We start from the raw sequence: 25,401 nt of genomic DNA, 5'->3' as shown, positions 1-25,401 counted from the left end.
ACCCATTGCATTAAAATAATAATGCCTGAACTGGCTTTTCAGAATAATGCAATTTTATACATTTAGTAATTATAAAATGAGATATCATTTTTCTTTCTTTATAGTGCAAACTTTGTTTGTAGTATTTAATTCCCCCTCTCCAAACTGGTATCCTTTGTAAAGTTAAATTATTTTCCTAATCCCCTATGCTTATTGCCGGTTCTTTGCGTTGTGTGTGCCAAATACTTATCATTTTGGCTAGAGAAGAGTGCAAGAAGGATCTAAGGAGGAACTTTAAAAATTTCAAATACTTAAAAAACTGAGTTTTGTGATCTTTTTATAAATATATTATTTGCACTTCCCTGTCTGTAGGTGTAGGCTGTCAAAGGGAGCCTTATAAATGCACAGATAAAATCAGTGCTACTTGTACTTAATAATCGTAGAAGGGAAGAGAATTATAGAATCCTTAAGATTGGAAAAGACCTCCAAGTTCATTGAGTTCAGCCCTTGACCAAACACCACCATATCAGCCAAGGACACATAGTGCCACATCCACTTGTTTCTTGAACACTTCCAGGGATGGTGGCACTACCACGTCCCTGTGGAACCCATTCCAATGCTTAACCATCTTTTAAGTGAAAAAATCCTTCCTGATGTCCAGCCTGAACCTTTCCCTGGTGCAGTTTGAAGCCACTTCTTCTTGTCCTATCACGGGCTGCCTGGGAAAATGGAAGAAGGCCAATGGAAGAAGAGTAAAATAATACTTCCAAAAAGCAACTGCATTTTCTTGCCAAGAGGTAGTTATTTGGAATAATGTAATATTTCTAGTTCTGTAGTTTCCATGGCAGAGCCAATTTACGTGAAATATTTCATATTTAAGGGATTTTGTTTGATTTCAATGCTGTTAGCAGCAAATGTTTATAATGCATGTATTTTGTTCCATGGCTTTGGTGACCAGTGCAGTGAGAAATCTTTGCATTGCTTTTTTATTATTTTTTGTTTTAAAGGCCTCTGAAGGGTATGTTCGTTCTTCATTTCAAAATTTAGCATTTAGTTACAACTTTGAAGGAATCTATCAGTTTAGAATATTTGCATTCATGTAGGTCTATATTTACTATGTCCTCTCTATTTCTGCTAGTATTTTACTAGGAAAAGTAGATAAGTGAATTTGAAATTTGTCAGTTAGTTCTGGATAATTCTTTCTTGCCTACATTTTTATCTGCCTCCTGTCCTCCACTGCCTGACAATTATCAGGACAAAACTGCTGTATCCATGTTTTCATCAGTGCACAGATGGAATGAAAGCATTATAGGCAGATTATATATATATATATAAAAATATATTTTTTTTATTAAACAAAAAATACAAGATTTATTCTTTTTTTAAATTTTGTGCTGTTTTAGAATGTGATACTTAAGATTAAAGAAATTCTTATTAAATTAGAATTGCTTTTTGGGTAGTGTTACAGATAATATAACTTACTTTATCATAATGTGCCTCAGATCAGATAACAGGGGAGTCCTGTGACACTTAACAACAGAACAGAACCACTCACATGTGCATTAATAACCAAATTTTAAAAACAGCTCGAACGACTGTTAGCAGCAGCATGGGGCAAGCCAGTGTACAGGATTATGTGCAGTGGTGATGATGAAATTGCACAGTCGATAAGATTAGCTCTGTGAGGATCTAATATGTTAAAAAGAAAATTGAAATTCTAACTTTTCCTTCATAACAAAATATGTAAATAATATTGTCTCTCTCTAGAGCACAGCAAAGTCAAGTTGTCTGCATTTTATTCAAAGGCATTGCATAATTTGTCTTGGGGAAACATTTGAAAATAGTTAAGTGCTTATTTGCGTAAAAAGCTTCGGTTGTAACAAAATAATTATTAAGATTGTAAGTAGAAGCAATAAATAAACAACAAATATAAAACATTAAAGGATCAAATTACATTCCGCTAATTTCTCAATAAAATTTTTGGCATTTTGTTTACTCTTTTGAGCATTCGCATAGTTTCTTGTGTGTGCTCCTTCTGCGTGCAATATAAGTAGGTTAGAAGCTTACAATGCCTTTTTTAATAAACATGATGGATACACTCAGTTATTTTTGTTTTCCATGTAATATTAGCCAAGAAGTTATTGCTTAGTGCAGGGGTGCTAAGGTCCTTCCAGGACCTCACATCACAGCTGATGGTAATCCACACTCCCGTGAGATGACTCAGTAAAAGTAGATGCTGTCCTAGATGCTGGTGCTGGACATCTCTGGAAAACAGCAGGTGTTAATGTGCTTGGGGAGTGTTAGCCTCAAAACTAACATCAAAACAGTGATCATGAGATCATTGAAGATGTGAAGATTTGATCCCTCTTCTTATAGCTGAAGTTTCACCAGCCACTTGCTGGTATTTTTGACAGAGGTTGATATGAAGTTGCAGTTCTTGGACCATAGACTTCAGTCATCGAAGCTGCTCTGGAACCTACCAGCTGATGTGACATACAATCTTCTGTGTTACACGAAAATAAATGTTTGACTAGCTAGTCCTCTTCCTCTTCAGGTAATACACTTACCTAATTTTCCTAGATAGGATCCTTGGTAGGCTTTTGCCTTGGGAACAACTGGGAGAAAGCAAGATGAAGGAAAGCAAGCAGTGTCTTTCTTCAGGTCTTGTGACGTGATAACCATCAGAGGAAGAAAAATGTGGTTTGTTCAAGATATCCCAGCTGTCATCTAGGTGCTGAAATTTGCTGTGTGATAGTATTTTGTGACTTCAGGAATTATATTTTGTGTTTCTGATTAAGTCCTGCCATATATCAAGCCTAAAACAGAAAACTTGTTGATAGTTTTGAAGTGACTATAGGGTCTCTCTGTGTCTTGAATCCACGCAGTTAACAGCAGAATAGACATGGGGAGAGGGAAATTATTTTGGGGATTTGTGTTTGGTTTTGGGATATATGGTTCTGTTTATATCACTACAGTATTGTGCTGTGTACATAACATAGAAGTGCTCATTCCAAATTGTGCCTCACTTCCATTTAATAGAAACTAATAGTGGAGATTCTTTTTCAATTTTCTTTCCTTTTGTCTGTCATTAGAAGGGAGAAAAGACATGTTACTGAATCTGAAAAAATATTATGGTTTCAAGTTCTTTCCTTCAGAAGGCACTGGGAACTTTCAGATGGTGTAAACCACATTGAACTGATAATTTGCTTATGGAGTAGCAAATACAATGGTTCATTTTCATGTTATGATTTCTGGAACCTAGTGCGGCTCTTGACATGGAGATGCCATACCACAGGCAGGGAGGAAATAGGAATTGCTGCTACAGGAAGAAGTGTGATGTAGTGCATAGAGCTGCCTGTCCTGACTCCTGCATTTGACTTCTGCCTCTGTTGTTAGCATGCTAAGTGATATTAGGAAAGGTAATTAATTTCTAACTCCTCTTGTCAACTTTGATTGCAAGCCCTTTTGTCCACGTATTGAGACTCAGTTCATGTCACTGTGCTTTGGTGACCTGTGGAGTCCTTCATTTGCTATAGTACTACAATTTTTCCTTACGGAGTTTCTCATTAGCTCTCAGAAACTCATTGTATTGTGTGGAATCCTGACGACACTTGAATATTTATTCTACAAGAAGAAAGCTAATAATACTTTCCAGGACATGGTTTAATACTGCACTTGGTCTTGTGCAACTGCAGGCTGATGCCAAAAGGAATACTTCAGTGTATTCTTTCCCTCTCTTGCATCAGCCTTCAGTCCCAAGGTGAGTTCAAGGTAAGCAGCTGATTCAGAAAAAAACCCCAGACCCTAACTGCCTGGGAAGAAAAACTAAATCAGGAAACTATGCTGGCCTGGCTTGTCCTGTGAATGAGAAATTACTAGATGCAACAAGAGGGACGAAGACACAATAAGCAGCTGGAAGTACGTAGGGAAAGTGATACCATTTCTTTCAGCAACAGGTAATAAATATACCAGATGAGACATAGCATGGAAACCTAGGCTTATTAAGAGCTGCATTTTACAACCATATTTTGAACACAACAGAAGAGTGTCTTGCAATGGATTTGACAGCCCAGCTACAGTTCTAATGATGTTAGTTGCTGATACCAGGTGTTTTTCACTGGGTGTATTTTTTTCTAGTACCACTTTTAAAAAAATTTTTCCCCTAAAGTAACAATATCTTTGTATCCACATTACAATTTCAAGGCATATTTCTGATGCCTAAGTATAACCTTTTATTTAATTTTAATCTAAACTGAAGTCCACTTAACCATGCAGATTGGTTGACAGGGATGCTCTTGATGTGATAGTTTCTGTAGACCTTATACTCATAATTTCCTCTTTAAACTCTGTCAAGAGACTTGATTCGTCCTTGAAAATTACTTGTGTAATTGGAGTTGACTCTTTGAAGGGCGGTTTTCACTCACTGCCCTTTCTCTTGAAATGTATACAACAGATTAGATTGGTTTCTTTGATCTTGCTTTCTTTGCGAGGCTCGTGTAATAAGATCTTGTGTTGAAGACATGTCTTTTCTTCCCCTCTCACCATAGGTTTCCATGAAACAAAACAAAACAAAACAAAACAAAACAAAAAAAAAAAAAAAGGGGGGTGAACAGGACTGAGGAAGAGAGACATGAAATATTAATATGATTTTGGAAAACCTGGTGACTAACTTTAATCGGGGAGCCTTTACACATGCTTGTGGGACATGAATGTTTCCCATCAATTGCGTTCATGGGTGAGGTTGCCGAGTGAATTCAGCTAAGCAGGAGGAACAACAGTTCAGCAGCAAAAAAAGCAAGTGTGCCTCTGAGAATGCTGCAGCCCAACAGGGACCCTGGCTCTCAAGCAGTCTGTGAAACTGACCTAGCCAATGATGTTGCTGAAATTTCACATCTGTTATTTCTTACTGCCCACTTCTTTGGCAACGGCCAGTCTTCATTTTTTCCATTATAGGCAGCTGCTGGAACTAGAAAGAGCTTGAGTTCATTTTCAGATGTGCTAAATAGACTACATTTTACCTTTCTTCCCTCCTCCCCACCCCCTTTTCTTCTAACACATACTGCAGCATACTGATTTGTTTCCAAAGTGCAGGATCTGTGAGTTGTATGCTTAACATGTGTCTGAAGATAAGCAGATGTTTTACCCTTGTGCATGCAAATATTTTTTTTAAAGAACAGGGCCATCATAAAGCCTGAGAAAAGAGATATTCTTAAAAAGAAACTGTCAGTGAAAGGAGAAATCTATATACATTGTGTCAGAATTCACCAACATATTCACTGAAACCTGCTTTCAACCCTGACTGAATAGACTTACTTTATGAAGAAAGTAAGTGCACAGAGCTCAATGGCGGAGCCAAGTACCTTATTACCAACTAGAATTGAGCTGCTTGAAATAAATAATTCCTTTCACATTTCTTGAGGCTGTCTTACCATTTTTCTTCAATGCCCCATAGAGGAATTTTCTTATATCCTTTTGGCCCTTTCTAGCTTAAACTGTTGGAGCTGTTAGATTACTTCCCAAAGCTATTAAAAGGAGGACGGTATTACAGCCTCTAACCAAGCTTGAAAATAATCTGGTGATGGTTGTTCAAATTCGTGCATCTAAAATTGTGGAACTGAAGCATAAGAATACATTTTCCCCCAATAATTTATGGAGGCAGATCATGGAAAAAGATAGTTGGTAGTTACAAACTGGGAACTGGCCAGCCTGATGAGCAAAGGTTGATGGCTGAACTCATTACAAATACCAGGGAACCACCAGAATTCTTTCACTGGTTTTTAAATCAGCATGAGATAATAGACATTTGACTCAGTCAAGGATGTCTACTAATATATGTAGTAAGGTATCCCTGGCAGTTGAGTGCTGTGGTCTGATCACGCTGCTGCACTTCTGCGTAGGGGCAGTGCTTCCCTCAGAGCAGTAGTCACAGGTCCCTGCTAGGTAGTGCAGATGGACTTGAGACAAGGTCTGTACAACGGTGAGAGAATATTAGCAACCTTCAGTGCCGTGGAATGGATGGGAGGAGGTGAAGTAACATACCTGACCCAAAGCTGGGTCAATCTTATGCTGAATGTGCCTCCTAAAACACTTCAAGATGCCCATGAAAAAATGCCTTTAAAATAAGTATTTTATTGTTTCTAAATATTAAATGTTATTCTGGTGAAATACAATTAAAAAGCCTGGTAAAATTCTATGTTGCTGTAATTGAAAAAATTGCTGTACCAGATGTAGGGTGATTATTTTCTTTGATTTTGCACTTTTTATGTATCTTTAATTTTTTTTTTCCCTTAAGCAAAATAGTTTTGTATCCTTGTAGAAGATTGCCATTGTCCTTTACCAGATGGTTTTTTAATCCGCTTCTTACAGCAGTCATGCAGGAAGATAAATATTTTCATAAAGATTCTCTTGGGGGTAAAGTTTAATGCAGTAGATAGTGAAAAAAATTATAATCTCCAAAGATTTATGGATTTTATTAAATAAGGGAAAAATCTTTCCCTGCAGATAATTTTTTTTCCCCATGTATTGGAAAAGTTGAATCTGAGAAGAACAAAAAGAAATTCTATACTAGGGAGGTTGAAAACATCCCTTGAAATCCAACTAGTTTTCCAGATTGTGTTGGGCATATTTCTCTCTTGAAATTGGCCACAATTATTCATATTTCTTCCTGAAGCTGTCAAATCCATTAGAAGTATGAGAATAAAATACTCTTGCATGGGCATATGTAAAGACAGCATTGTATTTACTGCAGTCAAAGCATTTTCTAGGTCTGCCTCCCCAGCATTCTCTTGGTTGTTTAACAAGTTGTTTTTATTTGTTACTGTATTTTTCTTTTTTAATGATTGTTTTCCTGGCAGCTGGAGGGACTCTACCTGAGAGTTACTACTAGTATACTAAGGTTGTGTAATTTAGAAGGGATGCTGCTTCATCTGTGTGTGAAATAATCCAAGTGAATCAAAAGAAAATGGACCAGATGTCATGACTTTCACTTGGGAAATCTTTATCCCATTTATTTTTACTTCTGTTAATCACCAATCTATGTCTATAGTTCTTTCTTATTAAAGGAAATCCATAAATAGTAATGGCACACTAATTTGTGCTGCATTTCAGCAAATTATATTAAAAATTCATTCATTTCCATTTTAGGATGACGCTCAACTAACAGTGATAAGATAGGAATTAGGATTAGCTGTGCAGAATCATAATTTTTAGCATTTTTTGTGACAGTCTGAAAGACTGCGTTCTTTTTTCGAAATGTGTCTGGAGGCACAGCTCAAAACATTAAACCTGTGGAAAGCCTGTCAGAAGGTTTATGTGTTCCCAGGTATTTGAGTATCCTTAGAAGTCATCTGGTTACGTTGGCACACTTTTAATAATTTTACCTGTTAAAGCATCAAATAGCTCTACATACCATGAGCAGCCTTCTAATGTTGCCTGAGTTCAATTCAAAATGACTAAATTATTATATATTTGAAGTGTATTGCAATCATCAGAGAAAAGAAATTGTTCTTGGCTGAGGTTATGGAATGTAGTAGTTGTCTGTAGTTGTGATGGTCTAAGGAAATATCCAGAAAGGGGGGGAAAAAAAAAGCAGGGGGTGGGGTTTTCAGATATATAGATCTCCTTCAATAATACTCTGGACAAGTGAAAAGTTTCTGCATTCACTTCTGAGTACCAGAAGTCTCAACTTCTCTCTTAAAAGCATTTCTGTTTTTAAAAATTGACTTTGTGGAGTTTCACAAAGGTTGATGAAAATTAGAGGAACAGACTAATAAAGGGATGAATAACAAACAAAAGATTAAAAAAAAAATAATAAAAGCCAATGGCTAGAGAGCAAGGAAACAGATGTTGAAGGCTAAATTTTCTTGTCTCCCACAAAGTAAATAACAGTTGTTCTTCCCACTCCCTAAGATGGGAGCTAGTAAACTTTCAGGTGTCCAAGTGTGAGTCCCATGAAGTGTTAGACTGTTGCAGGAGCTTCTGAGAAACTTCTAAGGGTTGTGATGGTGTCGCCTCAGTTCAGCAGAGTGCCCCGCTGCTTTGGGCTTAATACTAGGGTAGAAAGTATAGCAGGGAGCACAAAGCAAAAACACTTCTGAGAAGGGTTTTGTTAAGTCATTTTAAAACTAGAGTGTTAAAAGGACAAGATATAAGCTTTATTAATCTGGTGCTCTGCGAGAAAACTGCAGGGCTCACTTGCTTTCTCAGAGTGTAAGATGTTTGTGCTTAGACATCTGCAAAACTTATGATGAAGTTCTTATTCCTTTTCTTCTGTAGGTTAATGATACTGAGTATAGCTCCTGCTCTTAGAGCCTTTATTCACATTGCTTAGATTTATGAAAATTTCTTTTGAGGGTGACAATCTGCTGTGAGTACACAGAGATGTTCTTAAGTGTCTGGAAAAGGGACCAGCGCTGATACTGAGCTGGATATTGCTTTGTTCCATTTTCATTTCTTAGGGGGGGGAAAAAAAATTTATATATATATATATTCTACTTGAAATACACTGAAGTGTTTTGCATAAGTAAAGCACTCAGTTTCTTCTGCTGTTGCATTACTTCCCTTTTGAAAAAATATTTTGAATCTAAACTAGGGCTTTGATTCCATTTTTTCCCTTCTTATTACAGGCTAACAAAAAATGGACAGCTTCTTAATAGATCATGCAAAAATTGTGCTTACTCTTAATGAGTCCTTCAAGCCACCTTTGCCATGGCTAGTCATCCCTTTCACTAACTTTGTTGCATTTGATGACTAGAGGAATGGGGCAGCCTTTGTCCCCCTTTGTGACTGCTGTTGTGACAGAGCAGCTGATCAGTACATTGAGCTCAGCCCACTTGCTGAGGCCATCAACTTCATCTGAGGCTTATTCTTGTTCTCACAGTTTGGTAACTAAATTTTGGTGAGAGCCCTTGAGTAAGATGCCATCCATTTGTTCTGCTAACAGCCCAGCTGTGGATATATAAAATTCCCTTTCCCTATTGCTCCTTGCAACAACAGGTTTAATTGTTATGGCCTCACAGGAACCAATTAGATTAACAGATGTTAAAGGGAGCCAGTTTCAGGTCTTGGTGAGAAACAGTAACTTAAGAAGCCTTGTGTAAGGGCTTGCTGACACCTAGGTGATGAGTGTCTGGGTTTGAGGCTGTGGGTGCCATGAAAATTGCATCACTTTTCTCCTGTTTGCTGAGGCCAGATGGGGATGTTTGTAAGAAGAGCAACCAGAGCACATTCTTACTTATTTCAGCAAATTCTAGAAGCTTGGTTTTGTTACAAATTTCCCATACCTGCATTAAGCTCTGTTGAACCCTTATGTTCATGCTTGTTTGAATGTGTCTTGTGGAGAGAGTTTATTTTAGGATTTTTTTGGGTTTCCATATTAAATGGCAAGTTAGTTAAAATATGAAATATTGTTCAATTTGATGTGGCAGAGATCTGTTACTTCATCTACTTAATCCATTGCTGATTCAGAATTGCTTCCTGCTGGGTGCAACCTGAGAGAAAGTTTTAGACCTTTCCACGTTGGAAATAAGGGCAGGAGAAGTTCTTTTTCCTGTTCCTCTACTGACTTAAATTGTTTTGGTCAGTGCTGCAATAGCAGGATCTGTTCCCAGCAATGGCTCAGATTTACAGATGTTTCTGTGGATATGGAAAGGCAATTTGTTTATGGCTTTTCCAAAACTTAGTAAGAGTTTCAAGGGTATTCAGAGGAGGTGAATTTTAAAATATATATGCCTTCACTTGTATGTTTTCTCTCTCACTTTCTGATTTATAAAGTGTTGATTCTTACGTGCCCACTTGCACCTTGAATACATTTGAATGGTTTTGAAATCATAGAACAAGAATAAGAATTTTTAACAACCAAGACCCAGTCAGTGTTGTTTACTTACTACTACAGCTCATTAATTTAATTGGTTGGTAGAGGAAAAAATAACCCAACCATAAGATTTAACTTTGTCTATTTCCCTGCAGTTTTTTGGCTTGTTCCATCTTATATGTGGGTGGAATGGCATACCATTGCTATCAAAAGCTGTCCAATACTTGTTTTTCTCTGTGAGGAAAAAAAGTAGGAGTTCTTTAATTTGTGAATTTTTTACACAGCAAAGAAGACACACTGGAATTCATGTATGTGGACCCTGTTGCACTTTCACTCAGAAATTACCATTAGCAGATAAAAAGCACTTCTGTAACTATGTCTTGGTTTTGTTTCACCAAAATTTGATACAAAATAGTCTGGCATGTGACCAAGGGTGTAGCCTGCATGCTTAGTGTCTTGATGCATATATGTAAACTGACAGATTCCTCTCTGTCTCACCACAGTAATGAAATTGTAAAATGTAATTACTGGCACTATGGTTGAGGCTCCTAAATGTGTGACTCAAGGAAAATACTAGATATGACTCATGATAAAATCACAAGAGCTGGAAATCATTTGAGCTCACTTGGTTTCAATAGGTATCGGCTCTAGTTGTGCATTTCTTTACAGGATCATGCTTGTAGGTTCAGCTAGCAGCATATTTTTGTGGTATAATCCATGCTAATGAAAAGGAAATTAATAACACTGGGAGCTGTGCAGTGGTATTTTGAGGATGGAACTTTGTTTTCTGTGCCAGCTGTGAAATAAGTATTGATTTAAGTAATTATACCCGTGTTTCACAAAGGGACTATATAAGTTTGACTTCATATTCACAAAACATAATATATTAAATAGTGTGACACAGAACTTTACAGTTTAATTCACTGGAAGCTAATGTATTATAAAACATAATGTATTTCATAACAGGATCACTTTCCAAAATAGGTCCATAAAGCTGGACTTTCGATATTTCTATGAATATTTACAATCTTATCCAGCAGAAACAGGAGTCACAATAGTGGGCTCTTGGGTGAAGAGAAAATGAGACCATTTTCCACTTGAGTTTAATCTATAGATCAGTTCCATATTCTCAGCTGTTTGTGTATGTTAGTCCCATTTCGTAACTGGCAAAGAGTGCAGTGATGCAGTGTCTATTGTATAGGTCCAGCAACTTGCAGCATGCCTAAATCACTGAGAATTATATGAAGTTATGTATTTTGTCAGATTTTCCAACCAGGGTGGCCTAACCCACCCAATTTTTTTAGACATTTTTAAGATGTTGGCAATGTTCAGACTTGGAATAATCAGCACAGCTGTAGGAGATGTTACATGATCCACCTGGAATTAATCCTTGAAGTGAGAAACAGCTGTGGCTTTTTTAAGAGCTACTCGTATGCTGTTTGTGTGCCTGCATTTATGTTTGCAAGGAAGGGTATCACCGTATCTGTAGTAACACAGGTGCACATCTGTCCAGTGTTCTCTGAAGGTAGGTGTTAAAATCTAGTTGTCTTCAGTGAGAGCTGCTACACCTCTAACAGTGGAGTTGAAACAGCCCTCATGCTAAAACAGCCTTTTAGAACTTCACAGAATTTGGCATGTTGTTTGAAAAACCCTGCAAAAGGTTGTTCCTAGAACACTATTATGTAGCTTTATTTCTTCCACATCATTATGTTTGAGACTGTTTTTTCGCTTCTGCATTCTATAAATCACAGGGTTAAAAGAGGCTCAGAGAGAAATGTGGCAGAAAATATGGATGTTTCAGAAGTCTTTGAGAAGAGGAGAGCAAGAGATAGAGAACAGTAGATAAAACACTGGACCTTTTGTCATTACCATATTTTTGGAACAAAAACAGTATTCATCTTTGGGACATGAGTGTATTAAGATGGAAAAATCTTTTGAATCTTTTTTGAATGGTGCATATTCTCCAACTTTTAAATTTATAAATAGTTTGCAACTCACTGCTTAATTTGTTTAAATTCTTTGCCTTGAGGATCAAGAGAAAGACCTAGTCAGACTGAACTCTGTCTCTCAAAGCCTTAACAATCTAATATTTCTATGTCCTAGTCTAGAACAAAGTCTGTTGAGTAAAACACTTATCATTTGATCTAAATTTATTGTAACAGAATAGATGGTTTTACCATGGAAAAGTTATTTAAACAGTGATGGAACAGAGTTGGTTTGCTGAAGTGTGATGAAGTACATGCTGCAGTAAGGAACATATTTTAATTAAATGGATGCACAAGTCTTTGTGATCTTATTATTCTGATCAGCTCTTGATAAAGATCTAGACAGAGTTTTCCAGTTGCTAAAGCATTTTGCTGACTTGTGCACAATGGCAAACACAATAAGGGTTGGCAGCAGCTATACTGATTAACATACTGGTTTTATAATTTTCATAAAATAAGAGGCATTGTCCCAGACCATTATTAGTACCTTTAGTTCTTAAATGTTAGCATTAGTGTTACTTACTACTGCATAGTAGTTATAGATCTGTTAGTTATAGCTGAACAGCTGAAACTTGCTACTTTTAAAAGGTAGATTGAACTGTGCCTCCTCATTTAAAGGCAGAGCTCAGCTTTCGGTGGAGAGCAGTTCTTGGTAGGTGACTTGTCCTTTCTAAAGCAGAAAAGGCCAAGGGGAGCTATAGTTTTACAGAAGGAAAAAAGAAAAACTTGAGATGCTAAATCACACAGACATTTGGTAAGTTGTATGCATTATATTGACTATTGGTGAATCGAGAGCAGATTCCAGTCCTTTATTTGCTGAGTGGAAAGCTTTCATACAGCTATATTCAGAGAGAACCATCCCATATTGCTTAACTTCTGCTTCTTTTCAGCCACTGTAGGAATATACTCCAGAGTTTGCAGTGTTGTAGAAACTATAAACTATGTCACTGCAGTATTTTAGTGCCGTGTTTTGTTTACCCATAGCTGCCACTTTTGAAATGCAGAGTTGTTTCATGCATTTCTTTGTTGTTCTAAGCTGACACTTACATGTTATAAAAAGTAATTAGTATTCAAACAATAATTTTTGGTCTGAGAGGCAATTTGTTGTTCCTTATCTATAAAGAGGGTGCTACTGTACCTTTATTGAGAGCAGCCATTTTGGTTGTGGTGATGTGCGACCAAAGTGGGGACAGTGAACTTTGTTCTGTAAGTTACAAGATGTTCTTCCTGAAAGTGAGTGATGGGTTTGCTGGTTTGTCTTATCTCAGGGTTAATAAGAAAACACTAGTTCTTTGCAGGGTCTGCTGTTCTGCGCTTCAGAGTCGTACGGCTATTCTCCTCATATTTACAAGATGACTTTTAGCTCAAAAAGAGAAAGAAAATAGAAAGGTGCAGAGCTGATGGGAGGCTGATGGATAAGCTCTTATAGCAACAGTTTGAATGTTTTGAATGTTGGTCAATAACAAGTACACTATGCTTGTTTGAAAAGGGGTGTGAGCCAAGACTGTTTTGAAATGTGCTTTTATCAAATCTCTTTCTAACTTCATGAAGTGTTCTCCAGAATAGTTTGCAATTGTTTCAACTTGCCATTTACCAGCTGATGCTGGCTGATAACAAGCTGATGAAGAATTTTCTGTGAACTTTCTTAAAACCTGAGAGTTTATGAAGTCAGTATTTTTTCATAGGTCTGTATTACGGACTTTGACAAAAATGTAATTGTTGGCACAAACTAGACAAATTAGTTTGCTCTGAAACAGCAAACAAAGCTGGACACATTTCATCTAGAAGTCCTAAGGTGTGTCCTTGTTCATTCATATTAGGTAAAAATTTTGAAAGTCTTGTCTGTGTTTGATGTAATTAATTCTTGTGGTGGAGGAAAGTTTGAATGATTTCTCTTCCCCATATAGACTATGTCTTTTAGCTGTAGTGCATAAGTGTTTCCTTGTTTGTTTTGCTTTGTTTTACATACTTTTGTGTTGGGTTTTGGTTTGGGGGCTTTTTTTTTTTCCCCTCCCCCAAAGCAGAATTAAAAAAAAAAAAAAAAATTAAAAAAAAAAAATCCAGGAAGGGACAATAACTGTCTAACAGACAAAGATACATTGCTTACTATTGCTAAAAATCACTAGAAATACTTTGAAAAAACCTTCTTGCTATGTTGGTTAGAAAACTGGGTAATCTGTGTGTTTCATTACTGTGGTTTGATTTATATTGTCTAATTGCAGCTAGATTTTCAGGGCTTTAGAAATGTTCATTCCATTAGGAAAAGCGGTAGTTCATTGTTTAAAGAAAAATTTCTGGCAGGAGGTAAGAAAGTCTGTAAATACACACACCTGTTTTGTGTGTGTACTTCTTTGCAAAATTTTCACTGATATATAAATGCCTCTTCTATCATAATCAGAGGCTGTCGTGGGTTGCTGCCTGGAAACAGTTTGAGTTCTTGAATAAGATACAGCATGCACTGAAGCTGGATTCCTCAATAAAGTCTGTTTTGTTTTGTTTCATTTTAATTTTTTTTTTTTTTTTTAAAAGAAAGAGTGGCTGCACATTAATTCTTCAATAGGAGTGGGAAAATATTTGATAAATTTGATAAAGGGACTTGGCAGTGTTTCATTTTATAATAGAACATGGCTTGAAAGTTTGGGGGTGTGAATCATATCTTAGTTTCTCTTTTTTGTTTAAATAACTTTTTTGGAAAGCAAACTAGATGAGTTTGCTTGAGGGCAGTGTAGGATAGAATGGACAGAAAAAATGTTCTAAGCTTATGCTGTTGTGAATTTTCATTAGAATTTAGTCTGTTGAGTCTGTATTTCTTATATACTGTCCAATTTTATGGATGTCTCCTCAAAGGTGATGGGCATTAATGTCAGGCCAAGCCCTTAACTCCCATTTTGGGGTGCTGATAACATATGAACAGCACTAGGAGGAGGCAATGCAGTGGCTTGAGCAGTGCTGCTGAGCTTCAAGGACTGTCTCTGGTACATGAAAGTGGTGATGCATGATCTGGGATCTTCTGCAGCACTTTTATTTGGTATGCTGTTGTTGTGCATATTTAGGCTAGCAAATCTGTTTCGTGGTGTACAGTTCCTCTGCAGAAAACAGAAATATAATTGTGAGAATAGAGAAATTTTTAGATCATCTTACTTCTGTAAACTTCCTGGTTGATTGTATTAATTTTGGAAGAGACATCTGGAAATCCTGGCTCCAAATATGTTAAAACTCAGCAGGCAGCTATTAGTAAACATACAGAGGAACATCTGCAGCAGCTGCAGCACGACTTTCTGTGCATCTCCTCAAGACCTAGCTTCAATGACAACTTCTCTTACAAGCTATCTATTAAGACTTTGATGTAGAAGTGAAGAGAAGCAGATGTAAGATATGATCCTTCTGAGTTACTAGTGGGTATTACAAAACAACAGAGATGCAAGTGGCTTAGCAGCTGTTTCCAGTTAGCCATGACTTATTGTGTAACTTGGTGGTGATGCTTTAATCCAGGGATGGAAGAGTATGGGTTTCTCTTCCAGTACTACCGTGTAAATATTTGCACAGGAGAAAAATAATTATGCAAAGCATTATTCAGTACGGTTGTGAGTCCCAAACATAGAATGACACTGATTATCTTCCTTTAAAAAAAAAAAAAAAATTGAAAATTTTGTAAGGCTAGACTAGATAATTGCATATGCTATTTTCATGATCATTTGTAGGCCATTAATATCTTTATATTCCAGTTTTCATCCACTCAATGCTTTCTGTTTTCACCATACGTTCTCCCATCTTCAGATAAAGCATAACATGTTTCATCAATTTGTTTTGTTTTCCTCATTAGCTTGTCATAATTTTCCTTTGTTCTTCCAATGCCAGCCAGAATGGAGATATTTTCATCTTTTATTTGTAATTAAATATTATGAATCTCAACAGTGGAAGGGAGGAGCAGCCAACAGGACAGGCAGGCTGTGTGACAGAGTAAGCTTCTGCAGCTGCTCCAGTGTGACAGCATTCATGCAGTGAGTTTTGCAAAAGGTCAGGCCTGCCAGTAGCAGCAGAGCTTTTGTTTGGAGGATAAGGTAGATGACTATAAAGGACTGACACCTTTGCATAGAGAATGAGAAAGTTTATCGCTGATTTTCTGGAAGTTAATGCAGGATCTCTTTGAAAGAGGAGATAGTGCAGGGGAAGTTTTTTTCTTCCTAGAGATGTGTTGAAAGTGAGACAGATGGGTATCTGTGACACAAAGCGTTAAGAGCATGGACTGGCAAAACATTAACTACTTGCTTTGTCTTGTTACCATTGTGGTTCAGTGGTCCATTTTATGCTTATATGGTAGACCAGGGTCAAATACACCCCTGCAGAAGCATATGATAACTTGTCTGGTCATGGTTTTTTAGGGAGCTCTGAACTGGGTCTGCATTATTTTGCTTTAATTACTTGTTAAAATGTTCTCATGCTAGCTATTGAAGGAGGCAATTTAAAGCTAAATTTGATGAGCATGGCAAATTGGGACTGACAGATTTTTGTCAGGACTGACTTCTGGGCTTTAAATGCAATTTTCATCAACTTGTGAAACAGCGTAAGGAAAATTTAAGTTAAGCTTGGATCCTTCCTACTTTAACAAAAGCTTCCTACTTAAAACAGAAATCTGGCTTCAGGCATCAGCTTCTTGTGTAAGGACTTACCTTTGACTTGCCAAAAGATTTCCTAAGAAGGTATAAAAAGTCTTCCCTTGCTCTTAGGATATTAGCAACAACAGTGACAAATGGAGAGCCTGTAGATTGCACTTCATGGGGGAGAGGTGAGTGACAGCAGAGGGAGAGGTAAATACAAGTCTCCTTTCTTTTTTCTTTGCCAAATGTAATATTAACTCTAGAGAAAGAAGCTAGACAGAAATTGAAAAGTCTGAATTAAAGTGACAATGAAACAGAACAGAAAATTCAATTTAACCCACACCTGAGAAACTTAATTTTGGGGTTGGTGGGGGGGGAAGACAGCTACCAACAGAGTGAATTAATGTTGAACTTAAAGGTCATTAAAAGGTTATTTTCAATTAGCAAGGTGTCTCATAGCTGAATACAATTTACTACACTAGAGAAGACTTTTTTTCAAACTGCTGTACATATTTTTCATATGTGATTTTCTTTTAACTCTGTGGGATTAGAAAGTATATTTTCTCTGTATGTTCTAATACAAGTAGTACGGTACTCTCAGAATTAGATACATTTTGAACATTATTTTTAGATTTTGTTTCAAACATTTGTCAGCTAGCTGATGGCTGCAGTTGAAGAATAATGGATTTTTTTCAGCTTTGTGAATGGTGTTTTTCAGAAAGTGGATGTTGGAAGCATTGAAATCCAACTTGCAGATCTCGTAGCAAGCACCTTTTCTCTCAAAAGGGTTGTGTGTGTTTTGGCGTTTGTTTGTTTGTTTAGTTTTTTTAAGTAGCCCACTGCAATCTTTAATCCTGCAAAACAGGAATTAATTGCTGTAGACACAAACCCCAGGCCATTTGTATGTTTATTATACACATAGGGAGAATTTTAAAATAAGCATATTCTTATAGTCTACTGTGTGAATAGTGTTTGCATTTCAAAAAATGAAAGGAAGGAAGGATGCTTTACTTTCTTTACTGTGAGAGACTTTTGTTAAGGAGAATGAGGTGGCTGGCTGAGAAAATATCCCAAATAGACTGTGAAAATTTTGACTTTCACTTAGGATCTTACTCTGTTTGGGCATGCTAATGCATTAACCTGGGACCTTGGGCATCAAATGGCGGCTTAACGCACCTCAGAGCATTTCCCATACTGGCATTTGCTAAGCACACATCTTGCCAATTCGCTCTACCCTACTCAAGCCCCTTTACTGCTTTCAAGGTGTTTTTGTTAATTCAGTTCTTCAGCCTCTGTTACACTGTGAAAAGCCCTGAAGGGCTGAGTTTTGTCTTTTGCCTAGGTGACTAAAACAGGATTTGTGTTAGAGAACCTTAACATGTGGCTTAAGTAAGATAATATTCCATCAATAACTGCATTTTTCCATTGTGGCATTCTATTTTCAATCTCCATGGCTAAATCAGTGCTAAATGCTTTACAAAATCGGCCTGGCAGTATAATTTATGATTAGACCTGAGGGGTGAGCGCTAACTCAGCAGTGTATTTCACATAAACAAATGCTTAGAGTTGTGGGTTGAAAAGGCAATGTCTCTGGCACAGGCAATGTAGGACATTTTCAAAGCCTAGACAAACTGAGACAATGAAAAAAAAAAAAAATCAAAGGAGGGAATATTTCATGCTCTGACTTGTAGTTTTAATTGTTTTGGGGTTTTTGTTGTTCTCACATGCCAAGTTAGAAGCAAAAGCTTGCTATTCTTTCAGCTACATTTTGAGGATCTTGTGTAATATGTCTAAATCCAAGTTCCTGAAAAGAAATGCTTGCTTTTGGACTGTCTGAACTCTTCTAGGAACATAATCTACTTTCTTCTCTCAGCAGCATGGTGTAATAAGTGGGTTAAACCCAAATACATGTCAGATACTTCTTTGACAGGCTTGAAATCTAAAAAATGCCTGAATTTACTCCTCCCTATAAAGTATTCTGGGGAATGGGTTGAACAGGTCAAATTCAGCTTCTTCAGGATTGACTGTAAACTCTTAGACAACTTTCAAATCCATATTCAGTATTGTTAGATTAGGCATATAACCTATTTTGTCAGTAATAAGTACCTTAATTTTCCCCATGAAGAATAGGAATACTTGGTTGCCTGATTGACCTGGACATTTCTCAACAAAAGAATGAACCAAAAGGAACCTTCTGCTAAACTTATGTGTCCTTCCCTCTCTGACCTCCAATTTCTTTGTTGAAATATGTTACTGGGGGGTTGTTTCCTTAGAATTTCAATTTTTGAATCAGCCTTCTGGGCATGTGGTTTAGAATATGGTTGGACTTCCAAACTACCCAGGAAACATTTTCACAATAAGAAAATCTTGTCATGACAAAATGCATCTGCTTATGAGTAATTATTGCTGAAAATAAATGGCAGTTGAACTGAATAGAACATTACCATGTGACAGACACATCTGAAATCTCTGTTTTGTCCAAATAAACAGTGAAATGTCTACTTCAGAGTCTTGAACTGAAGTAATTTTATCTTCTCCCCTTATTTCTCTATCTAACACTTTCAAGGGACTTCAATTATTTCTCAGCTCACATTAACACAATGGAGTTTTAGGTTGAAAATAACTGGGAAACTTACTTCAGATGTTTTACAACAAATTCTGAGCTTTGTCTCAAATAGATTTTTATTGTGTGTTTCACAACTGAGTTTATTTATAAACTTGCACGGTATGCAGTTTAATCAAGCCTAATCTTTCCCCAGCACCCACAGGAACTGCCAGTGATAGAAACATTTGGGAATTCTAATTGCATATACAGTGTTACCTAAATCCTTTCATCTATCTCAAAGAAATTCTTTCCTGTCTGTTATCTGGAAACCAAATTACTGCAGTTAGTATCTGCTCTTCCTGAAGGGAAAAAGGAAAATGTGTTGGTTTTGGGGGTTTTTGGTGTTTTGGTGTTTTTTTTTTTTTATTTTTTTATTTTTTAATTTTTTTTAATACAAATCTGTTAATGGTGGAAGCTAAGTTTTGTTGCTTTTTTTAACTGTGTGTCCTCATAGACATCTTACAGATATATCTTTCTATGTGATACACACTTGCAATAGTTTTTATACTAAAGTATTTATTGCAGTTCGAATATTTAACTATAAATGTTAACACTGATTATTTAAAACTCTGAGAGGACACGTTTTGTGTTCAGGATTAATATACCCAGCTCACACGAGTGAGCGTAAAGGTGTTTCCAGTTAAGCATGTAATATTAAAAGTCCTCAGCACTTGACATCTAGAAAGAGATGGAGTTTCTCCTTCCAGGGGCCCAGGGAAGCCTCCACCAGAGGCCTCCTGTGACTAATCCTATGTTGGGAAGTCATGTCTAATGTTCTGATTTGCAGTAAAATCAATATGTTGAAGATAAGAACAGCAGGCTGGGAAAAAAGTAGATTGCTGGAACTAGATAAGTAAACCAACTGGAAGTTTGTTCTTTGAGAGCTTACTTGGACAGGGTGTGCATATTTAGTTTTTTTAATGTGCATGTGTAGCTGTAGCTCTGACTGTTAAGCTCCCATGAGGAAATGAGCTCTGAGACAGAACTTGGAGGATAGTCATGGTAGATGAGGTCAGGAAGAGAGCTCAGGCCAAAAAAGCCCTGAATGCAGCACAAGAATGTGATGCAATAATCTTTGATTCTTGCTGCAGACTGCTCAGTGTGTGGTGGGGTTTTTGTTGCTTTTCTCTTTTTTCCCCAAGCGCACAAGTCTAACCTGTCAGCTGATGTGATGAATGGGGCTGGTCTGTAGCTGGAGAGTGGTGTGGCAAGCCCTTCCCCGCTTCAGGACACTTGGTGTGATGTGCAGATCTGTGATGCAGACCCAGCTCTGTCCAGAAGGGCTGTAGGGCAGGGAGAGGCCGCAGCCAGATTTGTCTGTCTGTGCAGTAAGGATTGACCTGCAGGGAGGGAATCATTTGGAGGGCTAAGTCACGCATGTCTTTCTGCATGCTCAGGATAATCAGCAGCTTCGCAATTACAGTTAGCATCCTTGCTCTGAGCCCTTGGCATGAGGAAAGCTGTTCTCCCCAGGTCTCTCTGAAACTTTGTGGGGGTCTTGCCTAGAACTCTCCAACAGGTATTGGGGGACCACAGGCTTCTTGTGTGACTCGCTCTGGTCACAGGAGCCCACTTGCTCGGTGTCGGAGCCAGACAAAGCCTGGGCTGTTCAGTGCAGGGACAGAAGTGCTGCTCCTCAGGCCACTCGCTGCTGTAATTTTCAAACACAACTGTTGCAACTTGGAACTGGATCACCCAATCCCTTTTTTTGAGGAGGCTTTAAGTGCTTATTTATTTATTTTTAACTGCAAGGATTGCCAGGATTTGGTGTTGGGGTGGGGTCAGCAGGCTGTTATGTATGAAAAATAGAAAAGAACTCTTTAGAACTTTGTCTGGAGTGTATTGTTTGAGTATGGGTGCAGTTGTAACATGGGTAAAGGAAGAAGAGATTTTAATGAAAATAGAAGAATGATTTTTCTAGTTTTAATCTTGAAGTGGGTGGCCTGCCCCTGGATACAATTGGATCAGTGCGACTGAACTACAGAAGAATAAGAGTGACTGCATAAAACTACATTGTTTTCCACGTAGATATGAGCTAAACAATAAATGAGTTTAAATAAATAGATGAGTTCTTTGTGGGTAATATACTGCACATCAGCCTATGAGTCACTGAAGCATTGCTAAAGTGAAGTAACTCGAGCATGTGACTTGACTTGTGACTGTGAATGAAGAAATATCAATACTTTTGACATGTTTTCTGGAAGGACCTTCTTTTTCTAGGGGCCCCAATCAATGGGGAGATTTAAGCAGTTGTTATGTCACACTGCAACTTTTGTAATAATGTCCTTCAGCTCGTAACGGTGAAGACCTTTACCTAAAAAGAAGGGGGAGGCCTTGCTTTCCTCCCCCCTGCTCCCTGGGATGTGGTCCTGCTGCCTTCCTACTGCTGGCTGGGGTGCTTTTCATCTTCACTGGGAACAGTTCAACTCCCTCACTGAGAAAATGCCTGTATATTCTTCATTACTGGTTTTCTTTCCTACCCTTCTCTTCTTTTTTCTGGGTTATCAGATTCACTGGATTCCTCCACCTCATGGAGGAATCCAGTGGCTACCAGAACAGTAAAAGGAAGGAGGAAAATGTGTCAGGTAATGGGAAGAAAAGGATCGTGTTTAGTCTCCATGGAGTCCCTGCTAGGCTGGCTCTGCGGTAGCATCTAATTCCACTCTCCACAAAGTGTGTGGACATGGTAAAGTGGTGATTCAGATGCATAACAAGGGACCTTTAAGAACGCTGTCATGCAGAGTTTTGAAATGTAAGGAAATGCCAGACTTGAGAGTACTTGTGCAAAGTAAATTCTGTACACTTCTAGGTGCTTTTCATCTGTTACTGTTAACACCCATTTGCCATCCCTGTGTAAGTTGATTGGGGTGTCTCCTGGAGACACCTTACCTGTTTCTTCATTAGTGAACTCTGTCTCACTGATCCAGACTCTCCATCTTCTTCCAGCTCACTGCATTCTTTCAACCCACCCAGTCTCCAGATATGGTGTGGTTGTTATTTTTTATCTCCAGATATGGTGTGCTTGGTGCATTGTTTTCTTGGGGTTAGTTTTTAAAGTTCTTTCACTGTTTCCTTCTAAATCAGCCCCCCAGAATGGCCCTTCGCTTACCTCAGTCACTGGCAGGAGAGGGAAGAGCATGCTCTGAACTCAGCTTTGATTTCAACTCTGATCTGACATGGTCCATGGTTGATTGAAATCACATGTTGTCCCCCAGGGAGGGTGACTGCTCTGCTGGTCTGGTCAGGACTCGAGCTTGACAGAAAGGTGTGCAAAGTGAGGATGCAGACTGTGGAGGTTCGAGTCACTGGGCAAACTTACAAAAGGCCTCCAGCTGCCAGATCGGGGAAGATGTGCACCCCTCAGCGTTGTGAACCATCTGATAGAGCAGAAGATTTTATCTACTCCTACAAAGCGCTCTTTCTTGAAGAAAAGGTCACCAAAAGGTTTTAATACTGAAAAATGCATCTTCATTTTCTAGAACATCTAAACTGTTTGGCTGAAACTTGTACAAAAAAAATTCAGCCTCAGGCAGGCATCTGGTGTGGAAAGCTTCAGCCCAAACTGCTATTTTGGCAAAGTTGTAAAGCAATGAAAATGCATTTTAAGAGTGGAAAGTGTTGAACAATCTCTGTGCTTAGGCAGAACTTATATTTTGGCGGATAAAGGGACCCTCTGATGGAGTTTGAGGCTGAACTGCAACAACTTTCATTCCACTTTCCTGTAAGGGGGGATGCCCTTACCCAGCTTGAAATTCTCCATCAAACAACTGTGTCAATTGAACATTTTTCTAGGACTTACATACTTACTTTATGCAGCCTTAGCTGTTACCAGAGGGAACGTGGAGAAGCTCTGGGCTACCATAACTAAAACTTGAGGAAAAAATGATCTTGGATTGTGATGGCATACAAGGGCGTTCTTGCAGGTTACTGCAGCACACTGCAAATGTTGACAGGAAGACAAGCAGTAGATTTTGTTATGGGATCTAGTTTTATAATTAGTTCTGAACCATTTTGAGCATATGCATCACCTGGGCTGGAAGTTACTGCAAACCCCCGTGGGTGTCTTGCATCTGCATCCCAAATGAGGTGTTCAAGAAACACAGCAACTGCCTTGCACATCCTGTTTTGATTTGGTTGATTTATTGTCCTGTAATTTAGAGACTGGCCATGTGAAGGGCATGAATCTCAAGTTTGACTGATTGCACTGTAAAAGAAAGCTCTTTTCAGTTCACCCTGAAATTCTTACCACATTTCTGTCCAGCCATTCAAGCTTACCCCAGCCACAGCTGCTTTCATAGCTCTTGCTGAAACTTGAAACTGGAAGAAAGGTAGAGAAAAATCTTTATACAGATTTTTTTAATGGTAACCCTACACAGAATTTTTTTCAGTTCCTTTATATTTTCTTATGGCTCTATTCAGTGAAGCAGTTGTTTTTACAACTGCATACCCATATAGGCTTCTGTTTCATGTTTAAGGTCAGAATTGTTTGTTGGATAAAACTTTAATCTGTGAAGGGTTTATGGGCTGATTGTGAACCAGAATTCTCTTTCTAGGATCCTGGCTATTCACTTCAGTTAACATCATGCCTGTTCTTTCATATGAATTAAGGCTTCTTGTATCTTCCCTCCTGTCACATTTTTAAGACCTCTGGCCATTGTTGCTGTCCTCTGATCTCTCTTGCCATCTCTACATACTTTGCTGAAATGTTAAGCAAGAAGCTGGATGCTTTGAAAGTGCATGTAATTGCTGCTTTCTGTGTTTTGGTGGGAGTACTAACACATCTCTGAAATAGAACATTTTAGTTTTGCTTTTGTCCTCTTGTCATTCTGACTCCTACTCACTTGTGACCCATTTTACATTCACTTCCTTTTCTATAAGGCTGCTAGCTGTTGTTCAGTCTGTATTTATATACTTCTCTTCCCTGCTACTTGCCCTCATTGAATGTTGTCTTTTTTGATTTCATGCTAGTTTATGTTGTACTTTTAGGAAATACTTGAATCGTGCTATATTCAAATTCCTGGAGGCTTCAATTGTTTTTTAAAAATAAAAACAAAACCTCATTCACCATCCTCTTTTCTGACAGGGAGAAAATGGAACAGTTTTGATGTAGTGTTCCTTCTGATCCCATCCCATCTCCACCCACCTCTTTTTTTCCATTGCCAGAAACATTCCAGATTTCTCTGTCTGCAATTCTCTGGACATCTGAGCACATACATACATTCTTGAGATATAGCAAAAGATTATCTCCTTCTCATGTACTATTTCTAGCTAAGAAAGCAATACAGCTGTTTCAAAGTGCATCAGTAACCTATTAGCCCTTTTCCTCAGTTAATCTCATTGGTGTTAGTTAATTCATAGCCCTTGATATACACAAGGCTTCAAGTTCATTGTGTTTATGATACGCAATTACTCGAGGCAGATCCAATTACTGACTTCTATTTCAATAAATTGAATTCCTCTACATGAATGCCTCTTGAATTTCTCTACCAAAGGTCATGTCTGCATGCAGTGAAAGGTTGTAAGGGTTACCTTTGATTTAATCAGTTTTAGCTTACTCTATTTTTTTTTTTTTTTTAAACTGTCTTTTCCAGATGCAGTTTTGAAAAACCCCTAATTGTTTGTATTTTCTGATGGCTGCTTGGTGGCTTAGTGTAAAACTACTGTCTGAGTTCACAATATGGCAACACAGCACAAGAATTTTTTTGACACAGGTGGTCATATGTTAACAGCATATGTGGGCAATGTGAATGCAATGTAAGCATGGGTTTTAATTGTGAAGAGAAAGAACAAACAGCCCTGCTTTTTGGAGAGGGCTGGTGCTCAGCCTTGTTGGGTTCAAAACATTGACGTGAGGATGGGTCAGATATGCATTCATTCTCAATTAATTTTCTCCATTACCTGTTTTCTTTAAGAAGCTGTTTCCCAGTGATTTCATGATGCATGTTTATTCTTCTGAACTTTTAAAAGGTCACTCATCATTTCAAGGGCTCTCTCGGATGATTAGTAATCATAGTCTCGCTTCCTGAATACCAGCCGATCTAAGTGAAAACATAGAAACTGAGTCACTTTGTTATTTTGTTTCTAAGATTATGGTTGTAGCTGTGTGTTTTGTGTCCAAAGAAGCTTTTATTCCTCTGATCAAATAGCAAGGCAAGCCTCATGGAAATGATGAGTTGGTAAACTGTTGGCAATTAAGTTACAATTTTTAAACTATGCTGAACATTTAGAATAGCATGTGAAACTTTCTCTGCTAGAGAGGAAAAAAAAAAATCTATGAAAACTTATTTACTGTTTCAAAAGCTTTGCAGTAGTTGGGAAGTCTGATACGTCTACAGCCTTGGTGTTCTGTATTACTTTCTTCTGGGAACTGAATTCAGACAATGTCACTAACCAGAGGGATTTGTGTCTTACTATTCTAGTGGG

The 25,401-nt window shown here is 37.8% G+C and overlaps 1 protein-coding gene across 6 annotated transcripts in view; it reads left to right on the top strand.

Annotated features, from left to right (window-relative positions):
- LHFPL2 (LHFPL tetraspan subfamily member 2) overlaps positions 1–25,401 on the top strand; it is a 117,807-nt gene that overhangs the window by 60,169 nt on the left and 32,237 nt on the right. Inside the window, exon 1 of one of the 6 annotated variants that reach the window (XM_040090206.1) lies at positions 11,221–11,315. The exons of 2 other annotated variants lie outside the window; for them this stretch is intronic. The gene's annotated coding sequence lies outside the window, so the exon portion shown is untranslated. Of the gene's footprint in view, positions 1–11,220; positions 11,316–12,445; positions 12,530–12,958; positions 12,982–16,500; positions 16,562–25,401 lie in introns of those variants that run through there. 3 more of the 6 variants (XM_040090208.2, XM_058424088.1, XM_040090210.2) reach the window with 3 other exon arrangements.

This window comes from Hirundo rustica, chromosome Z (assembly GCF_015227805.2).
Source record: "Hirundo rustica isolate bHirRus1 chromosome Z, bHirRus1.pri.v3, whole genome shotgun sequence".
Taxonomy (NCBI): Eukaryota; Metazoa; Chordata; class Aves; order Passeriformes; family Hirundinidae; genus Hirundo; species Hirundo rustica.
This window is presented reverse-complemented; position numbering and strand designations above follow the sequence as displayed.